General features: G+C 36.6%; 1 protein-coding gene across 2 annotated transcripts in view; it reads right to left on the bottom strand.

Annotated features, from left to right (window-relative positions):
• The window catches only part of POLK (DNA polymerase kappa), an 80,764-nt gene that overhangs the window by 61,520 nt on the left and 2,647 nt on the right, over nt 1-16,597 (bottom strand). The window lies entirely within an intron of this gene.

The raw sequence follows: 16,597 nt of genomic DNA, 5'->3' as shown, positions 1-16,597 counted from the left end.
ACTGTGAACTTACAGATGTTCAAGGTGATTTAGAAAAGGCAGAGGAACCAGAGATCAAATTGCCAACATCCGCTGCATCATCAAAAAAGCAAGAGAGTTCCAGAAAAACATCTGCTTCTGCTTTATTGACTACGCCAATGCCTTTGATTGTATGGATCACAGCAAACTGTGGAAAATTCTTACAAGATGGGAATAGCAGACCACCTGATCTCCCGCCTGAGAAGTCTGTGCAGGTCAGGAAGCAACAGTTAGAACTGGACCTGAAACAACAGAGTGGTTTCAAATCGGGAAAAGAGTACATCAAGATCGTATATTGTCATGCTGTTCATTTAACTTATATGCAGAGTACCTCATGTGAAATGAGGGCATGGATGAAGCACAAGCTGGAATCACGATTGCCAGGAGAAATATCAATAACCTCAGATATGCAGATGACACCACCCTTATAGCAGAAAGTGAAGAAGAACTAAAAAGCCTCTTGATGAAAGTGAAAGAGGAGAGTCAAAAAGCTGGTTTAAAACAACATTCAAGAAACGAAGTTCATGGCCTCCAGCCCCATCCCTTCATGGCAAATAGATGGGGAGACAATGGAAACAGTGACAAACTTTATATCCTGGACTCCAAAATCACTGCAGATGGTGACTGTAGCCATAAAATTAAAAGGCACTTGCTCCTTGGAAGAAAAGTTATGACCAACCTGCTGCTGCTGCTGCTAAGTCGCTTCAGTCGTGTCCGACTCTGTGCGATCCCAGAGACAGTAGCCCACCAGGTTCCCCCGTCCCTGGGTATCTCCAGGCAAGAATATTGGAGTGGGTTGCCATTTCCTTCTCCAATGCATGAAAGTGAAAAGTGAAAGTGAAGTTGCTCAGTCATGTCTGACTCCTAGCGACCCCATGGACTACAGCCTACCAGGCTCCTCCGTCCTAGACAGCATATTAAAAAGCAGAGAAATTACTTTGCCAACAAATGTCCATCTAATCAAAGCTATGGTTTTTCCAGTAGTCATGTATGGATGTGAGAGTTGGACTACAAAGAAAGCTGAGCACTGAAGAATTGATGCCTTTGAAATGTGGTGTTGGAGAAGACTCTTGAGAGTCCCTTGGACTGCAAGGAGATTCAACCAGTCCATCCTAAAGGACATCAGTCCTGAATATTCATTGGAAGGACTGATGCTGAAGCTGAAACTCCAATACTTTGGCCACCTGATGCAAAGAACTGACTCACTGGAGAAGACCCTGATGCTAGGAAAGATTGAAGGTGGAGGAGAAGGGGATGACAGAGGATGAGATGGCTGCATGGCATCACTGATTTGATGGACATGAGTTTGAGCAAGCTCAGGGAATTGGTGATGGACAGGAAAGCCTGGCGTGCTGCAGTCCATGGGGTTGCAAATAGTTTGACACAACTGAGTGACTGAACTGAACTGATGCAGCTTGTGGGATATTAGTTCTCCAAGTTCTAACAGCCTGGGAATTCCCCAATTGTTTTCATTGGAATAAAGATGAAAATTGTAAAGATACTAATAACCTGATCAACTAAATAACCAAAATAAAATTCAAGAGGGCAAAATCTGGGTACAGTGATAGGTCATTGAGCCTGTTATTTAATAAATGCATGTTGAATAAATGAATGATATGCAGATTAATAAACAGAAAGTAATAAAATTAATGGTAACAACTTGTTAAATCTTTTTAAATGCAATAACTGTAAAAGTGTTTTGATCTTACAGTATTTAACACTCATTACCCTATTTAATTTTCATAAGAGATGAGGAAACCAGGGCGCATATTTAGTAAGTACCTTAAAGTTACAGAGATTTGATACTATTTCAGATTTGGCTTCAAAGGTGTCACACTTAACACTATAAAGACAAAAAAGGTGAAGTAGAAAATTGTTGAAATTTTAAAAAAGGAAGAGTAGTTGTTTTGCAGACTAATATGGAAGTAACATCAAAGTGGTATGATTGGTGATGATAATAGTTGTAATACATAAAATATCATACATTTGCTGTAATATTTTAAATGATATTGCAGTCTTGAAAACTCTCTAAAAGCCCAGGAAGTCTTCAATTGAAGAATACGAAATAATGACAAAGAAACTAAAATAAAACTATGAAAATATGATGTTCATTCAAACTTTTCTAAAAACTAGGAAATTTTAAAGAGTATCCTGAAATGTTAGAAACAGTATACAAATAAAAATACATTTGGGGATCAACTGCAGATCTTCCTAGTAATCTGAAGGGCAATTTCTTCAATAATCATAGTAAAATCAATTATCAAAATAAAAAGCCCTATATTTCTCCCTAAAGCAATGCAGAAAATAAAGGGAAAGCATTATTCATAAAAAGATTTTTTTATGAAAATGAGAGTTTCCTAAGTATGGTCTTTGTACAGGTCAAAGTAGCAGTAAAAATGACTTCGCTTTCACAACACTATCAGTGTTTCTTCCGTTTTCAAGGATAGCCAAATTCAGTAACGTTAAGGGAAAAAATAGAACAGATGAAAATAGAAAATATGAAATTCCATAAGGTTAGCTACATTTTCTAAAAACACATATGAGTATACGATAACTAACATGTTCTAACAACTTACCATATGTTAGGCACCTGCTTAAGAAGCATTCTCTAATTTATTCTTCATGTTTATTCACTAGTTGATATATTATCCCAACAGAGTATATGACCGTAAGATATATAAGGAGAAGGTGTCCAAGCCTGAACTCAATTCCAGATTCTGTGTCCAGAGCCCACATTTTAAATGTGTATGCCAAATATATAAACACTGCCTGAGATGCCAGTAGATTTATTTTACCTCTATTCTTGAAAGATATTTTCATCAGATATAGAACTGAGTTCATTTTCTTTCAGTGAATTTCAGATGTTGCTTCACTGTTTTCTAGTTTCCATTATATCTGTTAAGATCATAATCATTCAAGTTGTTGTTCCTTACATGTGATATGTTCTTTCTTTCTGACTTTCAAGTTTTTCCTCCTCATCTTGGTTTCAACAGTTTGGTCATGATGTGCCTAGACACATACCTTCCTTTAAAGGACAGATCTAGACCAGGTTCCTAAATTCTCCGTGAACACTTCCCTCTCTACTCCTGCTTCCTCTTCATCTGCTCTTTTAAAGAACTGAAGGCTTCCTCTGTTTCTGATATGCAGCACAGCTGTCTTCCTTATCCCCTCCCACCCTTCCCCTGCATTTGCTTTTTTCTCTTTTTCCAAAATATCCCCTTTTGAGAAAGAGAAAACATGCTTCCAAGACTTCAAAAATTCCCAACTCCCCCGCGCCCTGCCAGGAATATGACTTACAAATAGATTTGGATTATGTACCTGTTTAACTGGGTTTCCCAGGTGGTGCTGTGGTAAAGAATCTGCCTGTCAGTGCAGGAGACATGAGATGCAGGTTTGATTCCTAGGTCAGGCAGATCCCCTGGAGAAGAAAATGGCAACCCACTCCGGTATTCTTGCCTGGAAAATTTCATGGACAGTGGAGTCTGGTGGGCCACAGTCCATGGGGTCACAGAGTTGGATACGACTGGGTGACTGAGCACACACACATACATCTGTTTACTATCTGAAATATCAAGTATTATACTTATCTTACTCACAAAATAGTCTGGGTTCTTATTCCATAAAAAAGTACCAACAAAACAAAACAAACTACCAGTAATCCCTAGAAATAAGCAAAGAGAAGGGCTTTGCCTCTGAAATTCACCAGTATTTACTTCATACATCTTTCAACATGTCTGACTGAGGCAAAAGTATTATCCCATGTTGCTTATTGATTCCCTTGAATTCTTGTTGGTTTTTGATAATTTTCTCAGATCATGATACATAAAGTACAGTTCCACTGTGAAATGCTTGCTACAATGGTATATACATGACAGCTATGCTTTTCTTATGTGAAAAACTGAAACATTTTTAGTATTTTAGTTATTTCTAACAAAAATGAACTATTGTGATGTCCCTAAGGTCAAATTTTTATCATATACTTTATACTTGATTTCTAAAAATTACTATAACTTTATTTTTTATTTTAGTTCATGCTGTGTGGCTTATAGGATCTTAGTTCACCCACCACAGATCAAACCCACACCCCTTGCAGTGGAACTGCAGAGTCTTAACTACCAGACTGCTAGGGAAACCCCTACACGATTTTTTTTTAATACATCTATTCTTACACTTTCTCCATCTAATTTTTAAAAGTGCAAAAATTCCACTGGATTGGGAAAAGAGAAATGAACCTGTAATATATTAAGATATGCTTTGATACTTAAGGTGTGTCTGTCATTTGGCCAAGACATTATCTTGGAATGAATTACAATGGCTAACCTTCTGCCTGAAATTGGAGAAGGAAATACAAAAAAGTTTTTAACTTTTTCACCTGAGACAGGAAAGGAAACAGAAACTAGTTCAGGTTTGGTTATGAAATAACAGTAAGGAATGTGGTTATATTAACCCTTGGTATACCACAAAGACTATTAGACTCAATTTTAGTTTTTGAGTTTTTTTCTTTGAGCAACTTTATTATAGGAATTGACATTTCAAATCTTATTCCTTTTTAGGAATCTTCCAAGGAACAAAAACAGATTTACACTTTTAAAAATAATTTATTTGTCTGCACAGGGTCTCAGTAGCAACATGCAGGCTCTAGTTCCCTGACCGGGGATCAAACCCAGGCCCCCTGCATTGGCAGTGCAGAGTCTTAGCCACTGGACAACCAGGAAAGTCTCAAACTTACTTTTTTAAAATCAGAATAAAATTCACCCTATTTTGAGATTTCTTTATGGATCTATTTGAATCTTTCACAAATTGAAGATACATTATGGTGATCTCTATAAATTGAAGATATACCATAAAATATCTTAGGGATCTTATTTTTCCTATATTTTGTTATTTTATCATCCTGTGAATTAATCATTAATAATCAATTATTTTAAAAATTATATGGAAATGGAATGGAATCATCTAGAAAGATGATCTAGTAGTGAAATAAATTATCACTATTACATCATTCTTTAGTTTTCTTACTGTGTTGCCCATAGTATTATGTCTTTGAATGTAAGTATAAAAGAAGCATAGAGACATTTTTCAGGGTTTGTTGTTGTTTTTGGTGGTTTTCAATAAACATAGTTGAGAGTTCTAAATTTTTCACTTTCTACCCATACAGGCAAAAAGAGGAAATTTGACAGAGGAGTTTCACAATTATCAGACAACTCTAAAAATAAACATAAAGAGACTAATAGTATTATAGACCATAGTGATGGTGAAATTCATATTATAAGCAAAATCTCAGGCTATGAAATTTCAGATGATTCACATAGATATATTTTATCAAACTCAAAAATCAATGAGTGAACAATGCACTTTTAAGAATAAAAAGCAAATGTGGCATTTCCACCCAGTTTGTCATTTAACAGGGAGGCCTTCATCACAGGGTATTTTGCAAGAATAATTTGGAACATCCCATTTTGTTAACAGGATGTATGACAGTGTTCTTTCATCCTTTATGATGTTTGTGCACTGAAAGTTACTTAATATAATTTGTAAGTGTACAAATGCTTAATGTAGATATTACACAAAGGAAATAGGAAGTGATGGTGAAGAAATTAAAATTTTATTGGCCTTCATTCTAACTGGTGTTTATAAACATAAAATTGAAAATGTTTCACAATTATGAAGGAAAGAAAATGGTTGCTTTTTCAAAAACTAGATTATGAATGTCAGTGTTTGTAATGTCATTGCATTTGGATGATACAAATGCAAGATAAAAGCCAGAAGTAATGATATACTAGAAGTTACTATTAAAGATGCATATGAAATCTGGGATCTTTATTTTAAAAATGGATAGTTCCAGGACCACACATAAAAGTCAGTGAGCAACTAGTTACTTTCAAAGGACATGACCTATTTCAGGAAAATATGAAATAAAAACTTGAGTTTACTATGTGTTATTATAATTTCTAGTAATGTTGTTGTTCTCTATCCCTTTATTGTTACTTCTCAAGATTACTCCTAAATTACTCCAACAACAACAACAAAATATATATAACATGATGATAAATGCCAATGACTACTTTTCATGACATAAAACTTAGATCAATATATAACTCCTTTACCAACATTAGACAAAAGGATGATTGCAACAGGCTCTGCTGCTGCTGCTGCTAAGTCGTGTCAGTTGTGTCCGACTCTGTGCAACCCCATAGACCAAAGCCCACCAGGCTCCCCTGTCCCTGGGATTATATAACTCCTTTATCAATATTAGACAAAAGGATGATTGCAACAGGCTCTAGAGATCACTTAAATTATTTATGGGTAATTAGAACACAGCCTGGCTAGCAAATACACGCCTTTAGTTATTAGTCAGAAAAAAAATTGTAAACTGGCTTTATTATATGTTGTTGCACCCTAAAAACATATGTGGGTGAATTTTCTTTTAAGAAAATTGTTGAACTAAAGAAAAACCATGCAACGTACCTAGAAAGTAATCTGGCTCTAACAAATGCTTAAATGTTTAATAATATTGATCACAGCTGTTGTTTGTCTAAATAAAGTTGGCCCTCTGTATCTGAAGTTTCCACATCTGGGGATTCAACCAACCGATGGATCCAGGTTGGCTGACTACGCAGATGTGGAATGCAGATAGGGCAGGCCAACTCTTTTGTTGTTCAGTTGCTCAGTCATGTCTGACTCTTTGCAACCCCATGGACTGTAGAATGCCAGGCTTCCCTGTCCTTCACCATCTCCTGGAACTTGCTTAAACTCATGTCCATAAAGTTGGTGATGCCATCCAACCATCTCATCCTCTGTCATCCCCTTCTCCTCCCGCCTTCAATCTTTCCCATCTTCAGTGTCTTTTCAAATGAGTCAGTTCTTCACATCAGGTGGCCAAAGTATTGGAGCTTCAGCTTCAACAGGAGTCCTTCCAATGAATATTCAGGACCAATTTCCTTTAGGACTGAGTAGTTTGACTCCTTGCAGTCCAAGGGACTCTCAAGAGTCTTCCCCAACACCATAGTTCAAAAACATCAATTCTTCGGTACTCAGCCTTCCTTGGAGAAGGAAATGGCAACCCACTCCAGTGTTCTTGCCTGGAGAATCCCAGGGACAGGGGAGCCTGGTGGGCTGTCGTCTCTGGGGTCGCACAGAGTCGGACATGACTGAAGCGACTTAGCAGCAGCAGCAGCAGCAGCAGCAGCAGCAGCCGCCTTCCTTATGGTCCAACTCTCACATCCATACCTGACTACTGGAGAAACCACAGCTTTGACTAGATGGACCTTTGTTGGCAAAGTAATGTCTCTGCTTTTTAGTACGTTGTCTAGGTTGGTCATAGCTTTTCTTCCAAGGAGCAGGCGTCTTTTAATTTCATGGCTGCAGTCACCATCTGCAGTGATTTTGGAGCCTAAGAAATAAAGTCTGTCACTGTTTCCCCATCTATTTGCCATGAAGTGATGGGGCTGGAGGCCATGAACTTCACTTTTTGAATGTTGTTTTAAGCCAGCTTTTTCACTCTCTTCTTTCACTTTCACCAAGAGGCTCTTCAGTTCTTCTTTGCTTTCTGCCATAAGGGTGGTATCATCTGCATATCTCAGATTATTGATATTTCACCTGGAAATCTTAATTCCACCTTGTGTTTCATCCAGCCTGGCATTTCGCATGATGTACTCTGCCAACTATACCATGCCATGATTATACAAAGGATTTTAGCATCCATAGATTTTGGTATCTTTGCGATCCTGGAAACAAATCCAACGCCCAAAGGATATAGAGACAACTGTGTATGTATAAAAAGTACATAGTATAAGCCTATGAGGTTCAAAAATCTGGGCTAGACTATTCGCTAGCTAGGACTTTGGGCAATTTATTTATTTGAACTTTAATTTCTTTATATGTAAAATAAGGATAATGTGTATGTTGCAGGGTTTTTGTGAAAAATGAATACTAAATGTGATAAACCTAAAACAATGCCTACACTGAGTAGGCCCTAACAAATGATACTTCTTCCTTACAAAAAACTATGATGCTATTTGGTTCTTTAGTCCCTCATTAAGTTTAACTGTGCTTAGTGATTTTTCTCCTGGTCTTTGTTAATTGCAATCCCTACAATTTCCCTTCAATCATTAACCAACTAAACTTATTCCATTCATCCATATACACTGATCACTTACTATGTGACAGGCAATTTTAAAGCTCTCCATGCTCTTTAATAATAATGTGACTGTTAAAACCATAACAACAGTTTTATTACTTATTTTTGTCTATATTTCTAAATAGTCTTAGTATTACTGTCTGTATCCTTAGACACATTTCTGTATGCTAGAATAACGGGTCTATGAAAGTGTGGTATGTATCTCATTTTTACAGCACCCTAATTAGGGTCCCCATATAGCAAGTTCTTAACAAATACTTTAAATGAAGATGAAGGTAAACTGTATCACCATAACAACATGTGTATTTCATAATGATAATTTTCAGTTTATGTGACTAAGGAAAAGAGGATCTGAAATTACAGTAAAAGTGAAACAATGAAAGGGCTGGGAAGAAAAATAGAAAGCAAACACATTGACAAAATAATTATCATGAGGATTCTATCAATACTTAAGAATATAATGCTTTATGTAGTATGGCTTTAATACATTACCAAAAGAATTTCTCGATGCAATGAAAAGAGGCTACAAGACTCAAAAGCTTGGGGAGAAAAACAGAAGGAAAAAATATATATGCAGAGACTAGACAGCAATATTCCTATTTATCTATTATAGATGTATGCTATGCTATGCTAAGTCGCTTCAGTAGTGTCCGACTCTGTGCGACCCCATAGACGGCAGCCCACCAGGCTCCCCGTCCCTGGGATTCTCCAGGCAAGAACACTGGAGTGGGTTGCCATTTCCTTCTCCAATGCATGAAAAAGAAGAGTGAAAGTGAAGTCACTCAGTCATGTCTGACTCTTCGAGACCCCATGGACTGCAGCCTACCAGGCTCCTCTGTCCATGGATTTTCCAGGCAAGAGTACTGGAGTGGGGTGCCATTGCCTTCTCTGATAGATGTATACTACATACTTATTTTTCACTTTCTAAAATTTTTTTTTAATTGAAGCATAATTGCTTTACAATGTTGTGCTGGTATCTATCATACATCAATATGAATCAGCCATAGGTATGCATATGTTCCCCTGCTATTAAACATCCAACCCCACCCCACTACTCTTAGGTCATCACAGAGCACCATGTTGAGCTCTCTGCGCTATAGGGTAAATTCCAACTGGCTCTCTCTTTTACATAAGGTCATATCGATGCTTCATGCTACGCTCTCAGTTCAGCCCACCCGCTCCTTTCCCTGCTGTGTCCATAAGTCTGTTCTCTCTGTCTGGGTCTCTCACTGCTGCCCTGCAAACAAGTTCACTGGTACCTTTTTCTAAATTCCATATATATGTCTTAATATATGATATTTGTTTTTCTCTTTCTGACTTATTCACTCTGTATAAGAGGCTCTAGGATAATCTACTTCACTAGAACTGACTCAAGTTCATTCTCTCATTTCTTTTTATGGCTAAGTAATTTTCATTGTATACATGTAACACAACTTCTTTATCTATTTATCTGTTGATGGGCATTTAAGTTGCTTCCATCTCCTGGCTAGTATAAATAGAACTGCAGTGAACCCTGGAGTATATGTGTATTTTAGAATTGTGGTTTTTCTCAGGGCATATGCTACAAACACTACTTTTAAGACTAAAGGATTTTTTTAGTGTTATAGTGAGACCTATTAAATACCAACTACTTCTGATACATTTTTAACCCTACAAAACCAAACATATAAACAAAAGTTAATGAAATACAATTTTAATTTTATTCAACAGTAAGAAAGAATATTTCTGCTTGGAACATGCCTGGCTTGGCTCTAAGGGTGGCCTACATGTTCTTTAAAATTCTTTTTCTGAAATCAGTCTTATTGATGAATGTTAGAACTTTCCATGGGATATGACATATTCCTAAGCAGCTGTATGCAATGTATTACCAACAGGTACCTTTCCCTTACTCAAATAAAGTTGTTCTTAGAGAGTTACATGGTAAAATATCAACACATAAGTGAGTCTAAGATATATATGCAAGTAACCTTAAGAATCAGAGTAACAGGTGAGTCCTAGCAGTATGAGCATAATAACAATAATTGATGTCAATAAAACAAGTCTTTCAATCCAAATGGACTGTGGGTAGTTAGAACAAAGAAAAAGAAAGTAAGTAAGGTAAATATTGACAATGCCTAGTTAGATAGCCATCATATCATCATAACATGGAAAACCCAAGTAAGTGGTCCTAATCATTTAGAATCATAATTGAGGAAAATAAAAATATGAGACAGGGATATAGTAAAAGGACATCAAGTCTATATTTGAAACCAAGAAATGAAGAGCAGTTGCAGGGCCTGGAAAAATGGTGAGACTATTTAGGGACTCTTGAGAAAAAGAATCAAAGTAAGTGGGAAAATGAATCTAAGTAAGTAATTAAGAATAGGTAAAGCATAATCCCTATGCCCATGAATCAATTAAAATAGGATGGAAGGCATGTTATGAAGGTTCTATTATAGCTCATTTTCCTCCTAGCTTCTATTTCTCACTGACTCCCTCCTCTGCTTTTCCCATAACTTCTGCCAATGACTATAGAGGAGGAACAGAAGAGGAAAAATAATAGCAGACAATAGCAATGCACAACACATATAAACAACAGTAATACAAAGGAAGGGTGGAATGAAGAGAAAGAAAATAGTGCCAGCGTACACAGGAAGGAGAGAAATTCTGCAGCTGTCTGGCTGTGAGGACCATTCACATATAAAGAACGCACATAAATTCATCAGATTAATTACAAGGCTCCTTTTTTCTTCCAGGTTGTTTTAAACTTACTATTTTTAAATTAATTTCTATTGGAGTATAGTTGCTTTACAGTGTTGTGTTAGTTTCTACTGTACAGCAAAATAAATCAGTCATACTTATCCATATATCCCCTTCCTTTTGGACTTCCCTCCCATTCAGGTCACCACAGTGCATTAAGTAGAGTTCCCTGGGCTACACAGTAGGTTCTCATTAACTACCTATTTTATACATAGTATCAATACTGTATACATGTCAATCCCAATCTCCCAGTTGCTCCAACCCCTCTACAAGGCTCCTTTTATTCAACTAGATTTTATGATCAGCTTTTCATATTTTTCTCAGTAACTGGAAAATTTGTTTTATTATTTATGCTAATTCATAGACTAGTACATTTGGGTTACTTACACTGGATATGACTATATCTATAAAGATCTAAGTCTAACAGAAAATTACTAATGTGGGAGATACGCATGCCAGATGCTGACTACAAACAGGTAACATACAACCATTTTTTGGTACCAACTCAAAAGCTTAAGATACACTGGGAGGCAAAGCCATGAATAGCTTCTTTACATTCACTTTACACACGTTTGTATACTACTCCCTTTTTTGAATACAGTCACAAAGATATTACAAAAGAATTCTGTACAAGGTCACAAAAGATGAACACATGCAAGTTTCTTGCAGCCCCTAATATTTCTGAAACTAGTGTTTACATTGTCAGGAATGGATATAGATGCATTCACCTCATTTCACATAAATGATTATCTACTTTGATATACTTATGAAAATAGCATTTTACAAACGCATATAACACCACAACAACTGGGATATACATAGCAATAAAGAGAGACTGGTTATACTGATGCCATTTATTAAGTTAGCATTTATTTAATACACACCAAAGTCAAAATGGTTATTAAGGATGAAGTCCTAGGACTCACACTCAGGGACTGTCAGCTTGTTCACTCTGAACTCAGGGAGAACCACCAGAGTGGCAGAAACTATGATTCTTTAACAGGCCTGACAGGAACACTAAGCCTAACAGACTAATATAATTTATTAGTAGTCAAAACAGGAAAAGTGGGAAACAAAAGCATTCAAAAGGGCAAGCGGTTCAGGTTAAACTGGAAAAGGTTTGCAGAAGAGCTGTTAAATCTTTTAAATCTCTGAACTTTATTTAGGGCACATGCTGAATGTCACACACACAGTTACACGTTAAAAGAAAAGGAGATCTATCAGTTTATGATATTTCTAATGTGACAAGATTCATAAAACAATTAAAGTGATAACTTGATGGTAAGAGATCAGCAAGCAAAGACAATCCTTTTTTCTTTAAAATCCCAAACAACCATTGTTTTAACTAAAAAGACCTGGGGCAAGTGGCCTAAGGATTAGAAAATACATTAGAGAACAGGAGTTATCACTGTCAGATCCTAGGGGTAAAAGGTGAAAGTGAAGTCGCTCAGTCTTTGTGACTCTTTGTGACTCCCATGGACTGTAGCCTATCAGGCTCCTCCATCCATGGGATTTTCCAGGCAAGAGTGCTGGAGTGGATTGCCATTTCCTTCTCCAGAGGAGTAAAAGGTACCTTCTTTTAACTTACAAAATACTAGCTCAACTCATATGTATACTTTCTTACCTTGTTTTCTGTTATAAACTCCTTGAATGCAGACCTACACAATTCCCTTCTTTTTTTAATCTATAACTATTTTAAACTTATTCATAGTAGTCAGCATAATAGCTTACATATCGGATACTTGCTGAATTAAACTATTAACTGAAAAGATAAGGTAAAATACATTAATTAATTAATTATATTGACTGCCTTCTAAGCACTATTTTGGGGACTAATATTTGAAAAAAGTAGATAAAAAAATTTTAGTCATGTTTTTAGTAGAAGAAAAAATAATATATACAGTCTAATACAGTCATTTAAACATTATCATGTTATTCCTTTTAAAAGAATATTTGTGATTTGACAATTAGATTTTCTTATACATTACATAATTCTTTCCCCTCAGAATGCCCCCTTTCCCACCCCTACAGCTATAAACAGATTATAATGTAAATTATATATATACTAGACATGCCTATTGCTTCTAGTTGGCCTCCAACTCCCAACAAACCACAGAAGGGGCAGACATATTCCATACTTTTGGGAAGAGCTAATTACAGCGCTGGCTGGCTAATTACCTGAGAATTTAAACTTAGACACTGAGTGAAAGCGAAAGTCACTCAGTCTTGTCCGACTCTTTGGCACCCCATGGATTATACAGTCCATGGAATTCTCCAGGCCAGAATACTGGAATGGGTAGCCTTTCCCTTCTCCAGGGGATCTTTCCAAACCAGGGATCGAACCCAGGTCTCCTGCATTGCAGGCAGATTCTTTACCAGCTAGCCACAAGGGAAGCCCAAGAATACTGGAGTGGGTAGCCTGTCCCTTCTCCAGGGGATCCTCCCGACCCAGGAATCAAACCAGGGTCTCCTGCATTGCAGGCGGATTCTTTACTGACATGGAGAGGGCCCCGAAACTGACAGGTAGTTAAAACAAGTTGGACAACATGCAAGATGAGATATGAAGAGACAAATAAACTGAGACTGAGAAGACAAGAACACAGAGATGAAAGATACCATGAGGCCCCACAGATGAACAGAAAAACACCAAGACCTCATTTTCCAAGGACTGAAATATGCATACAAGGCCCAGCTGAGGATTCAGAGAGCTCTACAATAACATCTCTTATTTGAGCTACCTGAAATACATTTCTGATCCCTTCAGTTGAAGAGCCTTGATAAAATCATGTAATTTACTCAGTATAGCACTGAAAGTGAAAAGCAGAACAGGTTTAAGGGTACAGAATTGTGTTGTTTACCCTCATGATCACATGGCTGACTAGGACCTGTGACTCACTGACACTGCCCAACAGCACAAGAGAGTATCATATTACATACTGCTAGCCTGGGAAAAGAGAAGAAATAAAGTCCAAAAATCCTAAGTTGAATCATTCTAAGTTGGGGACTGTATGTATGTTTTTATATTCTAAAAATTAAAAACGGAGGAAAAAGGAAGGGGAAATGCTTAAAAAAGCAAGTACAGACCTCTCTCAGTATCCACAGGGGATTGGTTACAGGACTCTTTGCGGATACCAAAATCCATGAGTATTCAGGCCCTTTATGTTAAATTGTGAGGTATCTGCATACAACCTGTGCATAGCCTCCCATATACTTTAAATAATCTCTAGGCTACTTATAACACCTAATATGATTTACAAATAGCTCATGTAAATGACATATAAATATCATGTAAATTATATATAAATAGCTGCTGGTGGGCAGCAAATTCAACCTTTGCTTTTTGGAACTTTCTGGAATTTTTTTCCTGAATATTTGTGACCTAAGGTTGGTTGAATCCAAGGATGTGGAATCCATAGACAGGAAAGGCTGATTGCACCATATCTCACTGCTTCAAGAACACATCTCTTTTTCATATTTTAACTTTTCAAAACTTGGGATGTTTCATATACTCCTTGTCAGTGAGACAGCAGTTATGACCTAACTGTCATTACCTGTGCATCAAAATGTGAATGGGGTCGCCAGCTTGGGGAAAATAACTCTGAAGACACAATGGGGCATTCTTAAGAAATGCTGTAATCATCAATTCGCTTTATGTTAAAGAGGGAAATGTATGGAAAAACAGGGACATTAACAACTCTAAGTTGAAAATTAACTTAGAACACTGTATGTAGAGATTAATCTTTAATTTATATCATTTATAATTAAACAATTTCTTCTATTACAAAAGTGATACACAGGCACACACATACTCACATGACATACTTTTTTTCATACCAAAGGGTTCAAAGAGGAAATTGAAGTGGTCCATAATTTCATTACCCAGATTATTATTCAACACATTAAAAAGCGGAAAAAAATATCAGCTGTATTGCTTACACGCTGTATTTTGTTCACTTGTACTTTAGTTTTTAGACTGTTTCTATTCATAGATCATTACCTCTACTTCACGGATTAGTAATTCTTAAGTTTTAAAATTCAGGTTTTGTATGTAAATCTCCAGTTTTTAACTGACTATGTTTCAGTTGGGAACAGTATTATAAAGATTACCATGAACAGTTAAATTCCCAGGTTAGCTAAAAAGGACTATTTAACTCAAAATGTATCTTTACCGTAATAAAGACTGTGGGAATACAGAACCTGTAAGCACTGTTATGGACTAAATGTGTTCCCCTCAATTCATATTTTGAGGACCTAACTCTCAATATGATTGTATTTGGAGACAGGGCCTATTAAAAGATAATTTTGCTTGTTGTTGTTTAGTCATTAGGTCATGCCTGACTCTTCTGTGATCCCGTGGACTGTAGCCCACGAGGGTCCTCTGTCCACAGGATCTTCCAGGCAAGAATACTGGAATGGGTTGCCATTTCCTTCTCCAGGGGATCCTCCTGGATCAGGGATGGAACCTCAGTCTCCTGCATTGGCAGGCAGATCCTTTACTGCTAAGCCATGAGGGAAGCCCTATAGATAAGGTTAAGTGAGGCCATAGGATGGGGCCCTAATCCAATAGGACTGGTATTCTGAATTAGAAGAGATAATGAGACCAGGGCCACCTAGCATGTTGTATTTTGTTATGGCAGGCTAAGTGGACGAATGAAGGCTCTTTATAACATCATTTTTAAATATTAGACAATGACCTCAGTTTCAACTTGGGACATCCTCTGCTACTATAATTCCAGCAACAAGAAGACATATTTACTTCTAGACCCCTACCTGGTGATTAGTAAAACTGCTAGGTTTTTGGTTTCTGTGTCATTGCAATGGGAGAGGGAGGCAGGGATGAAGGGATTGGGGTTTTGTAGAAAGAAAAAGGTGGGAGAATGAAGCAAGGTGAAGATGGGGAGAAAGAAGAGGAATTGAAGAATTGTAGTGGGATGACAGGGCTTCCCAGATGGGTCAGTGCTAAAGAATCACCTGCCAATGTAGGAGATGCAAGAGATGCTGGTTTGAACAACAACTATTCTCTTTGATGTTGTATGACCTTTGGAAAGTTATCTAAAATCTCTGGGTTCAGTGTCTTCATGTGAAGACATACTAGAAATAGAAAATAATTATATTAGAAATAGAAAATAATATTAGAAATGTAAATAATTATATTATAAATATAATATAGTTTCTATATTAGAAAAATAATATATTATTTCTATATTAGAAAAATAATATATTATTTCTATATTAGAAATAATAATAGAAATAGAAGAGCACCTAATAAATTCTATATTAGGGTTAAGTAAGACAGCATAGATGTAAGGGCTGGGTAAGTGAAAAGATATTCAAAACCATTAACTGAATTAAGAGCACAGTTGCTCTGATATACTCATCTACAGAATAAACTATTTACACAATTCTTCCCACCTTTAGGGGTCTCCTGAATCAAATAAAATGGTATGACCTTTAAAATCAGATCTGTTTTCAAATCCTAACCCCAATACTTAGTAGCTATTTGCCACTGGGTAAGTTACTTGGCAGCACTGAGCTTCAGTTTCATTATCCTTAAGATGAAGCCAACAATGCTTACATTATGTGGTTTGTAAGGAGTAAGTTAGATCAGGTATATAAAGTATCTGACCAAGGCTAAGAACTAATAATGTAAAGATGTCATTTGCTTCACAAATTAAGTGCATTCTTAATCCAAATTCCAAT

The sequence above is a fragment of the Bos javanicus genome, chromosome 10, assembly GCF_032452875.1.
Source record: "Bos javanicus breed banteng chromosome 10, ARS-OSU_banteng_1.0, whole genome shotgun sequence".
Classification (NCBI taxonomy): Eukaryota; Metazoa; Chordata; class Mammalia; order Artiodactyla; family Bovidae; genus Bos; species Bos javanicus.
Note: the sequence above shows the minus strand (reverse complement) of the source record. Positions and strands in the feature narration are given on the sequence as shown.